We start from the raw sequence: 12,472 nt of genomic DNA on the forward strand, positions 1-12,472 counted from the left end.
TTTTTCTTTTTATATTGAAAGATTCTCCATCTAAGCCATTGGGGAAGTGTGGCAAAGTTTCTCAAAAGCCTAAAGAAATAGGTCTTTTTGTAACATCCTTTATATTTTATTTGGTTCTCCACAACTCTCTATTGGAGTGTGTTGTCAATGACAAAGAAGTGAGTTCTTCTATATATATATATATATATCTTAGTCTTCTGTAATTACCAAAACAACAACTAATTTCTAGAATGTGTTACTGATATTGTTCCTTAATTTTGAATGATAAGTGCGGAATCATTCACATGCATTGTTTTAAATTGTGGTTGTGATTGCGGCCACGATTACTACTATCGTGATTATTGTGATGTGGATTACACAAATTGTGGTGTGAATTATTTTTTAACAAAAACATATTTTTGACATTGATGTGGTTTAATGTGGCCCAATATGGTTGTGTTGCGGTTCGGTCTGATGCGGTTGCATTGTGTCATGTTGTGGTTGCATCACCATTATTTCTCAAAATCTGCTCATTGGATTTGTAGTTGTGAAGTTGTGTTAGGTCGTCAAGATTTTTCAATGGTTTGATTATAATTTTTTAAACCTTAATTTGTAAGTCGTAAGAAGTCGTGTTGAGTTATTATTGAGTTATTACTACTTCTGAAACTCTCATTTTCTTTGTTAAAATTAGTTCAGAAGTTGTGTTACAGAACATGACTTATGAAGTAATCATTTTTAAAAATGTATATTAGTTCAGACGCCATGTTGAACGAACCCAACATTTTAATATTCCATTTTAAAATCTGAAATAGATATATGTATAAGGATAAGTAATAATAGAGAGAATTGGATATCTGTCTTTTACATGGGTGGCATGGGTTCAATAAATAAAATATTTCCCAAAGAAGAAATTATAGTTTTTTACCTCAAAAATACTAAAAGATATTTCACAAGGGTGCATATTTGATTTCCTATAAATTGTGTCACTTTATGTATAATTAATCAATGATTAGTTGAAAAATATATTCAAAATTAAAAAAATTAATAATTAACTGTAGCTTATATCCGCATACAATCAGACAATTTATATGAGAACAAATGTGCAATGAAAGGGTTGCATGTGAGTGGCTGACAGTACTTTTGTTGCATTTTTGAACTTTTTGTGAAAGTGGTCCACATCCACCACTCCATATTTCAGTTCAATCACCTTTTCCAATCTGCAAATCCATCTTCGTACCATTATAAAAGCCTGTGTTAACATGCGGAGCTGAAATGTCATGGGTCTACCTATTTTTATTTGGACTTTATATTCATCAAGAGTTATCACCATAATTTATAAATCAAAACTTAAATGGTTGGTTTAAGTACCTTTTGTACATAGTGACAAGTTAATTCTATGAGAAATTACACTCAACTCAATAGAGATTTGTACTATGTTGAGAAGGTCTTAGAGCTAGATGTTGGATTTGGGCTCCCTTCCTATGTGGAAAAAACTCAATTGGACAAATCCCACTTGTCCCATTTAATATAATGGATAGGGGACAGATGAGGCAAGTAGAGAAATCAGTTTATGCAAAAAAGAGAAAATAGAAAAGTGAGAGAAAAGTTGAAAGAACTCAATCCGCAGGAACTTAGAGCAGTTGCGGGAGATTTGCGACTGCGTCTTCGTTCATCGTTGGATCGGACTGAAATTTGGGTAGAAGGTTCACAACTTATAGTACTTCATTCTGAACGGTTGGATCGGTGAGACGATGTACGAGATGGTAGAAAAAGAGCCAAAATAGTAGCTGTTTTTCTGGTTTTTTCTGCAACTTCATGTTTTCATTTTCAAGCTTGTTGATCTATTGTATGCTATATTGTTGAGCACGTTTTGTGTTGTATTTTGAAGACACTCTTGTATTCTTATTTTGATCAAAGTGGAGCTTGATTTACTCGCTTGTGCCCATAGTTTTTACTTCTCACATTGAGAAGGTTTTCCACGTTAAAATTCTGGTTTCCCTTGTGTGTTCTTAGTTACTGTATTATTTATTATTGTTCCTCATAGATTCTAGCATATTGCCGAAATTATTATCCGCTGCATATGCTGCATATACTCTGTTTGAGTTTTCATTGTTATTGTGCTGAATTTCCCATCAGAGTGGCATCAAAGCTCTTTGGGATTTGAGGTTATTTGACTTGCTTGAATAGTGGAGACATATACACATAGAATGTTATGTTTGAATGATACTAACTATCACTCGTGGAAAGGAAAAATGAAAAATTTATTATTTGTGAAGAATTTGCATATTCTTGTGTTTGCTACTGATAAGCGAGAGTCCAAGTCTAATGAGGATTGGAGTTTTCAACATCAACAAGTTTGTGATTTCATTCGGCAATATGTAGAAGACAATGTCTACAATCATATTGCTAATGAGGAAAATGCAAAATCTTTATGGAAGAAAATTGAATCCTTGTATGTTTCTAAATCAGGGAATAATAAATTATACTTGTTGAATTTCTTGATGAATTTGAGGTACAAGGATAGAGCTTCTATTTCAGATTACTTGAATGATTTTCAAGGTGTCCTTGATCAATTATTAGGAATGTGTATCAAGTTTGATGATGAAGTGTTGGGACTATGGCTACTGAATACTCTACCTGATTCTTGGGAAACATTTCGAGTTTCAATTACAAATTCAGCCTATGATGGTATTGTCTCTTTGGAGAGTATAAATGGAAGCAATCTTAATAAAGAGATGAGAAGGAAAGCACATGGTACTTCATCTCATTCTAAAGTGTTTGTCACTGAAAACAGGGGGATAAGTCATAGAAAGGAACTGAAAGGTGATAGAGAAAAGGAAAGAAGTAAGTCCAAGTCCAGATACAAGAATGTGGAGTGTCACTATTGTCACAAAGCAGGTGACATACAGAAGAATTGTTTTTAATAGAAGAGGGAAAACATAGACAAGAAGGGTAAGTAGAACGAGGAGAATCACGGTGATGATGATCGTGTTACTACTGCCACTTATGACGATCTTATTATTCTTCGTGATCGTGATTCGGTTAATCTTGTATCAGATGAGAGTATGTGGATAATTGATAATGGTGCTACATTGTATGTTACACCAAGGAAAAATTTCTTCACATCTTATACTTCATGTGATTTTGGAGTGTTGAAGATGAGTGAGTAATAATGATGTGTCAAAGGTAGTTGGTATTTATGATATTTGTTTGCATACCAACATGAGAATGCAGTTGTTGCTGAGAGGAGTTAAAGATGCTCCAGATGTTCGTTTCAATTTGATCATTGTCCAAATGCTTGATGATGGTGGTTATGATAATCACTTTGGTTCTGGAAAATGAAAATTCACCAGAGGTAACTTGGTTGTGGCTAGAGGTGAGAAATTTTCTAAATTGTATTGGACAAAAGCTTTGGTTGCTAAAGAAAGTATGAATGTCATGGACATGGAGGATTCTTTATGGCACCACAGACTCAGTCATATCAGTGAAAAATGGTTGAATTGTTTAGCCAAAAAGGATGTAATTCCATGATTGAAAAATGCAGAGTCGGAAAATTGTTCTCATTACATGACTGATAAGCAGACTAGAGTATCATTTACGAAGCATCTTCCCTCAAGGAAGTCAGAGTTGCTTCAATTGGTGCATTTTGATGTTTGTGGTCCATTGAAAGTAAAGTCATTTGATGGTGCACTTTACTTTGTTACTTTTATTGGTGATTGTTCAAGGAAGCTTTGGGTCTATGCTTTGAAGATAAAGACCAAGTGTTTGAAAAGTTCAAACAATTACATGTTTTGGTTGAGAGACATTCTGGCAAGAAGTGGAAATGCATTCGTACTGACAACAATGGTGAGTATTGTGGACTGTTTGATATTTACTGCAAGCAGCAAGGTATTAGACATGAAAAGACTCCTCCTAAGACTCCTCACCTTAATGGTTTAGCGGAGAGGATGAACATAACTTTGGTTGAAAGAGTCAGGTGCATGCTTTCTGAAGCAAAATTACCTAAACATTTCTAGGGTGAGGCTTTGTACACGACAATGCATGTTATTAATCTTAGTCCTACAGTTACTTTGAATGTTGAGGTGCCAAACAAGATTTGCTTTGGCAAGAATGTTAGGTATGATTATTTGCGAGTCTTTAGTTGCAAGACATTTGTGCATGTTCCAAATGATGAAAGGTCCAAGTTGGATGCGAAGATAAGACAATGCATCTTTATCAGTTATGGTGAAGATAAATTTGGCTACAGGTTGTATGATCATGTTGAGAAAAAGGTTATTAGAAGCCGTGATGTGAAGTTCATGTAAGATCAAGTTATTGAAGACATTGATAAGATGAAGAAGACTACACCCGAAGAAGAAGAAGTTCATGAAGAAGACATGGATGCCTATACATAATTTGGTTACAATTGAGAATAAATTCAAAATGACGAGCCACATGATTATGTTGGTAATCAACAACTTGGAGATGAGTTAGATTTTTCCATTGATATTAGTGAAGATGAACATGAGATGTCACAAGATGAGAATCTTTGTGATACTCCTGAACTACCTCAAGTTCAACTTCAGATGTCTAATAGGTAGAGGAAACCATCTACCAGACACCTTTCTTATGACTATGTTGTTGTGACATAGGGAGAAGAACCTGAATATTATCATGAGGTCATGGAGAATGAAGAAAATAAGAAGTGGTTGGATACAATGCAAGAGGAAATGAAGTCCTTACACGATAATCACACTTTTGATTTGGTCAAATTTCCAAAAGTGAAGAAAGTTTTGGAAAACATGTGGATTTACAGGGTGAAATAAGAAAGTAATTCTACATCTCCAAGGTATAAAGCCAGATTGGTGGTTAAAGGTTTCAGAAAGAGAAAGAGTGTTGATTTCAGTGAGATTTTTTCTCATATGGTGAAGATGTCATCCATTAGAATTGTATTGAGTTTGACTGGTACTCTTGATTTGGAGGTAGAGCAAGTGGATGTAAAAACTGCTTTCAATCATGGTGATTTGAAGGAAGAGATTTATATGAAACAACCTGATGGTTTTCTTGTTGAAGGGAAATAAGACTATGTGTGTAGGCTGAGAAAGAGTCTATATGATTTGAAGCATGCTCCACAACAATGGTACAAGACGTTCGAGTTTGTTATGTTTGAGCAAGGCTACAAAAAGACTACTTCTAATCATTATATCTTCATTAGAAAGTTTGCTATTAGTGATTTCATCATCCTATTATTGTATGTTGATGACATGCTTATTGTTAGGGAAAATATTTCCATGATTGACAGGTTAAAGAAGCAATTAGGCAAGTCATTTTCCATGAAAGACATGGGAGCTGCTAAGCAGATTCTTGGTATAAGAATCATGCGAGATAGGCAAGAAAAGAAACTTCCGTTGTCACATGAACACTATATTAAGAGAGTGTTACAGAAGTTCCATATGGAAAATACTAAGGCGATACACACTCCTCTTGCTACTCATTTAAAGTTGAGTGCTAAACAGTATCCTTCAAATGAAGCTGAAAAATCAGATATGCAATATGTTCCTTATGCATCTGTTGTAGGCAGTTTGATGTATGTAATGGTGTGTACAAGACCAAATATTGTATATGTTGTTGGTACAATTAGTAGATTTCTGTCAAATCCAAGTATAGAGCATTGGAATGCTGTAAAATGGATTTTGAGGTATCTATGTGGTACTGCTAGTTTGAGGCTTTGTTTTGGAGGTGATAAACATACTGCTAGTTCACTTCAGACTACTTGATTAAGTTTGAAGGAGGAGTTGTGGCATGGCAATCCAGGTTGCAAAATTGTATTGTATTGTCCACTACTGAGGCAAAGTTCATTGCCAATAAAGAAGCATGCAAAAAGTTGCTTTGGGTGAAGAAATTCTTGCAGGAGCTTGATTTTGTCCAATAAAAATACTTGTTATTTTGCGATAGTCAAAGTGCCATTCATCTCGGGAAGAATTCTACTTTTCATTTTAGGTCCAAACACATTGATGTGAGGTATCATTAAATACATGATGTTTTGGATGCTTGATTATTGGAATTTGTTAAGGTTCATACAGATGATAATGGTGCTGATATGATGGTTAAGGCTTTATCAATGTGGAAGTTTGAAACTTATTGTGAGATTGCCGATTTGGCGATACTCTATCGCCGGTTTGATCTATTAGATCGCCGATTTGAGCGTCCTTCCTATATGGAGAAAGACCTAGTTGGGAAAATCCCACTTGCCCTCCTTAATCTAATGGATAGGGGTCATATGAGGCAAGTAGAGAAATTATTTTATGGAAAAAAGATGCAATAGAAAAGTGAGAGAAAAGTTGAAAGAACTCAACCCGTAGGAACTCAGAACAGCTGCGAGAGATTTGTGACCACGTCGTCGTTCATCGTTGGATTGGGCTGAAAATTGGACAGAAGGTTCATAACTTATAGTACTTCATTCTGAACGAATAGATCAGTGAGACGACGTTCGAGGTGGTAGAAAACGAGCCAAAATAGTGGCTAATTTTCTGGTTTTTTCTGCAACTTTGTGTTTTTATTTTCAAACTTGTTGCTCTATTGTATATTGTATTGTTGAGCATATTTTGTACTGTATTTTTAAGACACTCTTCTATTCTTATTTTGATAATAGTGGAGCTTGATTGACTGACTTGTGCGTGGTTTTTACTTCTCACATTGTGAAGGTTTTCCACGTTAAAATTTTGGTGTCCCTTGTGTGTTTTTAGTTACTGATTTATTTGTTATTGGTCCTTATAGATTCTAGCAAGCCGGTGAAATTATTATCTGCTGCATATACTCTATTTGAATTTTCATTGTTATTGTGTTGAATTTCCCATCACTAGACACAAAAGAGTAACATAGTTATAGCTCTTCCAATAAAATTATGTTAATAAGATGAGAATAAAATATTCCCTAGTACTAGAAGATAACTTATCTCCTCTAGTCACTAAAACTATAACATGTGTACTATTTTGTTTAGTTTTAGAAATATTTTGATAGTAAATGATTAAACAAGACACATGTCATGATTTTAGTGACCGGAAGAAATAACTTATTTCCTTATATCAATATATACTTTATTCCATAATAAGATCTTAAAGAGATTTGGTATAAGCAATATTAAAATAGTGAGTACTTTGTTAGCAAATTACTTCAACTTTTATTTGGATCAAAGTCCAAAGATGTGTTAAGAAAAGAAATATGTATCAAATGTTCTATATGCTAGTGTAGTTGGTTGCTTAATGTATGTTATGATTTTCACTGTATTAGACTTGACACATTCATCTAAGTGAAGTGTGTGAGTACATGCTGAAATTGGGGAAACAACATTTCAAACCAATATCATGTTTAACAACCTACAGAGTAAGCATTCATTTGCTGGTCAAGTTGATTTAGATTATGTTATAGACTTGGATGATAGAAAGTCCACAACAAGATTCGTCTTCACCTTTGCGGGCAAACCAATTATGTGGGGATCATTACTTCAATCTCTTATTGTTATGTCCACAACTGAAACATAGTACACGACAATTGGTGAAACTTCTTATGAATCTGTATGACTTATGAGGTTGGTAAGTTAGTCATTGAGCAATGTATAGTTTGTTGCATTTGTGACAACTAGGGTGTTATCTCCTTGGCAAAGAACCATATATGTCATCCTAGAACTAAACATATTGATGTGAGTTTTCACAAGATTAGAGAGTTGATGACTTATTGACAAATACTAGTATAGACCAACCGTAGAAGATAAATATTAATGATATTTGTTAAGGTGAAGATTGTTGTAAAATTGAGTCATTCATGTGGACCATACATTTTCTCTAGAAAACAACAATAAAAGTTACGAGTTTATGGTGACGTTAATAGGTTGGTGTAAATAACTATATATGTTTTACGTAAACATGATGATGTACTTCAGCCACAAAAATAATATTTGATTGAATATTATTAACAAATTCTTTATGTTATTATTTCTTCTTTATTAGTAATATTTGATTGCCTGTTTCGTTTCTAACATTACCAAACTTGGGTCACTAATTGACTCAATGGTTTAAGGGGTTACTAGTGAGACAAGTAATTATTTGTTGGATAAGCTTACTGAGTTTAAAATTTATAGTAACTAACATTATATTATTAATTTATAATCCAATTTTAGGATATTATCATTATGCACACACCTAATTAAAAAAAACTAACAAGTAAGATTTTAATACAACAAAATATTATAAATAAGTTAAAAATATATTTGAGTCATATTTTTTACTTTAAAAAAACTTTCCTTTAAAATGGGGCATTCAAACTTTAAAGTAAACAATATTCAAACCTTACAACTTGAGTGAAATAGAGGAAGTAGGATGGGTCAATTTGTGAGTGAAAGTGGGAGCAAACCTATATCCCATCTTCCATTCACTTTCATAATATGATGCCCAAGAGAAAAAAATTTGAAAGCATCAACCAAGTTTTCCCCTATCAAATTAATGTTATTTTGACGTTTTAAAGGAATTTGATCGACTCACTGGTCCAACTAAGATTTGGTCGAGTCTTTAGTTTTATGCTTAAGCTAACCAATCGAGATGATTTACCATGTTATAGTATGATCGATCAAATAAACAGTTCAAATCAATTAGATATGTGATTTTGTATTAAACTAGTCGATCCAAGCCAAATTTAATAACACAGACTACATTGTGATAAAATGTATTTTTTTGTCCAACATGACTATATTATGTTGAATGAACCAACAACGAATAAGAATCCACAAAGTTTTAATGGGTTAGAATACATTACTCAACTATAAAAGCATAAGTTTTTGGGTAGAACTATTGAACTAGGTTAACCTCGACCCATTTTGGCTAGCTCGATGTGGGTTGATTCATTATTGGCCAGTGGCTACCATGCAATTGCCTTTTTATTTTGTTTGTCTATCCATACTCTCTTTTTTAATTATCTTCCAAAAACATCATATTATTTATATCTATTTTCTCCTCTTTTATTCTTCAATCATTATATTTTCCTATGTTTCTATGAACCATGACATAAACCTCACCACCATTTCCATCCATTAATGACTACCTGTCATCATTCTCATCCAATCATTGTTTCCCATAAGTATTTTCATAGCTCGTCGTCTCCAATCTCACCTTTCCACCCGGCACAAACGTATTCTCAAAAACAATTTTGGTCAAGTGGTTGCCACCACTATTTTTGATATTTTCATAACCCTACCATTCATTAAAAGTACTATTTAGATTTGTTTATTTATATTTTCCTTGATGTTGTGTTATTTTTCAAAAATATATTAATAAAAATGTAAGAGATAGAACAAAGAAAATATCAAGATTTTAGAATATACAGAACATACTTATTTTTTGTGATAAAAAACATATTCAAGTGTCCTCACACTTCTTTTATATTTCCAATCTTTTGGAGAATCCACAATAGTAGCCCATTCCTCTATGATGGACTTTGGTGCCTCTTTCTCACATACCATCATTTTGAACTTAGGTTTCACGTTCTAGGAGTTGTGAAATTAAAACAACAAATGATTTTAAATCATAAAAATGGTGTGATGGAAGGAGCAAGTATTGAGAGATCTTAAATATGGTTAAAACTAGTTAGGTTCATGTAAATGAAGTTTTTATCTTTCACAATGACCTAAGACATTGCATAATCATTTAAAACCAAATCTCTAAACTTGTAAGGATGACAATCTAATCTAAATACATGAGCATCCGCCTAAACCCAACCAAAATTTAACACACACATTGATTGGGTTTGGTTGAGGTTTTCCCCGATTTCAAATACTCGATTAGGGTCAGGTTTGTTATAGTTGATACCCATTCCCGAGCCGGACCCAAACTCGATTTATGTATTAAATGTCAAATTATAGAATTATCTCATATATATAACACAGGTATAACACTAAAGACAAAGAAGTCCATCTAAATGATAATGGCTATGTTTCATGCATATTTGATACGAGTTTGAGTTACCCGAAACCTGACGGGAGAGAGTTTGTGGTCTTTTTCTTAGCACCACTGTATTCGAGTACGAGTACAAGATTTTGGGTTTGAGGTTGGGTAAGAACAATCCCGATCTCAATCCACTCGTTATCATCCTTATCAACCTATATAGTGCCCAAATGCAATTTCTATTTTTCTAACACCATATAAAAAATCCCACAAAAAATATCAAATATGATGAAGTCATACCAAGAATCTATAGTAATAGAAGTTGATACTTACTAATCTTATATTTACTCAATAATCAATACCATATTAAACACATTCATAAAGTTTACAATAGCTAGATGCACAATCCCTTCTATGCATAATAGTTATCATCTTGTAGAAACATCATGAAAAGTTGCTTCCATCATTGTTCTATGTCCTCTTAACCCTTTTTCCATAGTGTCTTAGTGCATTGTATACCCGTTTGATCATAGTGCACTTGTCCTGACTCTGATATTTTTCAATGTCAGCAAAATATGTTACTAGTCCAAGTGTCAAAAAGAAAATTAAAGTGAAGTCTCCTAGTACATATAAGTGTGACTTAGCTTGTAATAATTTATTATTTAATTACCTCTTCAATGGTGAGTTCTTTTTACAAATTTACAATCAGTGAACATATTTGATGCTCTTGTATAACCAAGTGTTTCTATGTATTCAATTACCAAAATATTAGCTCATGTATTCACACAATATATAACACAGTTTAGAATAAAACTTTACACCAATAGAATTGATACTTAAGAACACATTTAAAAACATTTGTTTGTGTAAATATTGTTAAATGTTAGGTTGAGATGGGGTTACAGATTCAATAATATTTTGGGTAGTAAGCATTGTTGATGCTAGGTAAATCAACAATACTCCTTATAGCAAATGTTGTTGATTTTATGATCTCACATTCAACAACATTTTTTTGTAGTAAAAACTATTGATTTTAAACACAGAAAATTGATATCATTACACTCTCATTTCCACTTACCACCACTCATTCATTCTACATTTTCTTTCACTCCTCTTAAGCATAAAACATTTTCCTTCACCCTTTAAGACACTCTCAAAGCATATTAACACCTTCACTCTACTTTCTCCTTACCACAACACATTCATTCTACTTTCTCCAAGCCAATTTTATATTAATTAAAGAGAATAAAATATCTCATAGTCCTCCGATCGCTAAAATTATGTCATATGTATTATTGTTTTTAGTTTTTAGAAATCTTTTTTGTAAAAAAGATTAAATTTAATATATGTTATGATTTTAATGGTTAGAGAATATAACTTATCTTTTAGTATGATGAGATACTTTATTCTCTTAACGAAATGCAAAGTCTAATTTTTTGTAATGGTTGTTTTGCATCTCTCAGCTATGTTTATTAGTAGCAAAGGATATTTTTTTGTTGACATTAAGGTGGCTAATACATGCATGTATAATGCTTTTTATGTTCAAATATTTTTTATACTTCAATTCATTTTAATAAAAATATTTTCTCTCATAAAAATTATAATAATAAGCTAGATATAAATTTATTGTTTGATGGGTTTATTTTTGTATTTTGTATGTCTAAGTAAGTGAATATTTTGCAATAACCTTTTTATTTATAGAAAATAAGAAGGGTTGTTGAGTCGTTTTTTCAAGAGCTCATACAAGTTTTTTATACACTAGTTTAATAGATTTTTTGGTGCCAAATAGAGTTTAATTATTTAACTTGTTAGGTTCACAGGGAAGAAGAATCGCTAGAGTCCTTTTACCAAATGAATGGATCCTAAATTTTGGATAAACTAGAAACTTCCCCCCCTTAAGGAAGGCATATCTTTTGTCTTAAATGAATGGTGTCTCCTTATCTTTAACCAATAGAATTATGGTAAATAATATGAGAATAATAGTTTTTGTTTTTATAACTCTAAGTATCATTTTCTGATTAAATAAAGATATGAATGATGACAGCTGATCCCGTTCCTACCGTAAATTAATTCTATATATAAGTTACAGTCAGTTTCAAGCGTTTTTGTTTTATATTTTCCTTTTTTAAAGTTTTTTGGTTGATACATATTTGGTCTTTCAATTTATATATGTGCTTAATTCATATCACTTTATGTTTTAACTTTGCTTTACATCTACACTGGGTAAGTTCTTGTAAGCTCTCATATGACCTTTCAATCTTTCAACTTGGCTTAATTTGTATCTCCTTATAGAGATGAAGATCACGTATCTCATACAACGTCTCACTGCATGTTTTAATTCAATTAAAGTACTCTATTTTATTACTTTTTGTTTTTAAATTTTTTATTTTATCCATATATTAATATATGATTGACTTGGGATAAGAATGAGACACTATTGAGGACAAATGATTCCAACACCTCCTTATAGAGTCCACAATGTAGGTTCTCTCATCCTCGTTTGAGACAAGTGCCTTCATCAACAAATTAAACCTATTGAAATAGGCCGAAAACATTAGAAAATCAATCATACATTACTATTT

Source organism: Lupinus angustifolius, chromosome LG01 (assembly GCF_001865875.1).
Source record: "Lupinus angustifolius cultivar Tanjil chromosome LG01, LupAngTanjil_v1.0, whole genome shotgun sequence".
Taxonomy (NCBI): domain Eukaryota; kingdom Viridiplantae; phylum Streptophyta; class Magnoliopsida; order Fabales; family Fabaceae; genus Lupinus; species Lupinus angustifolius.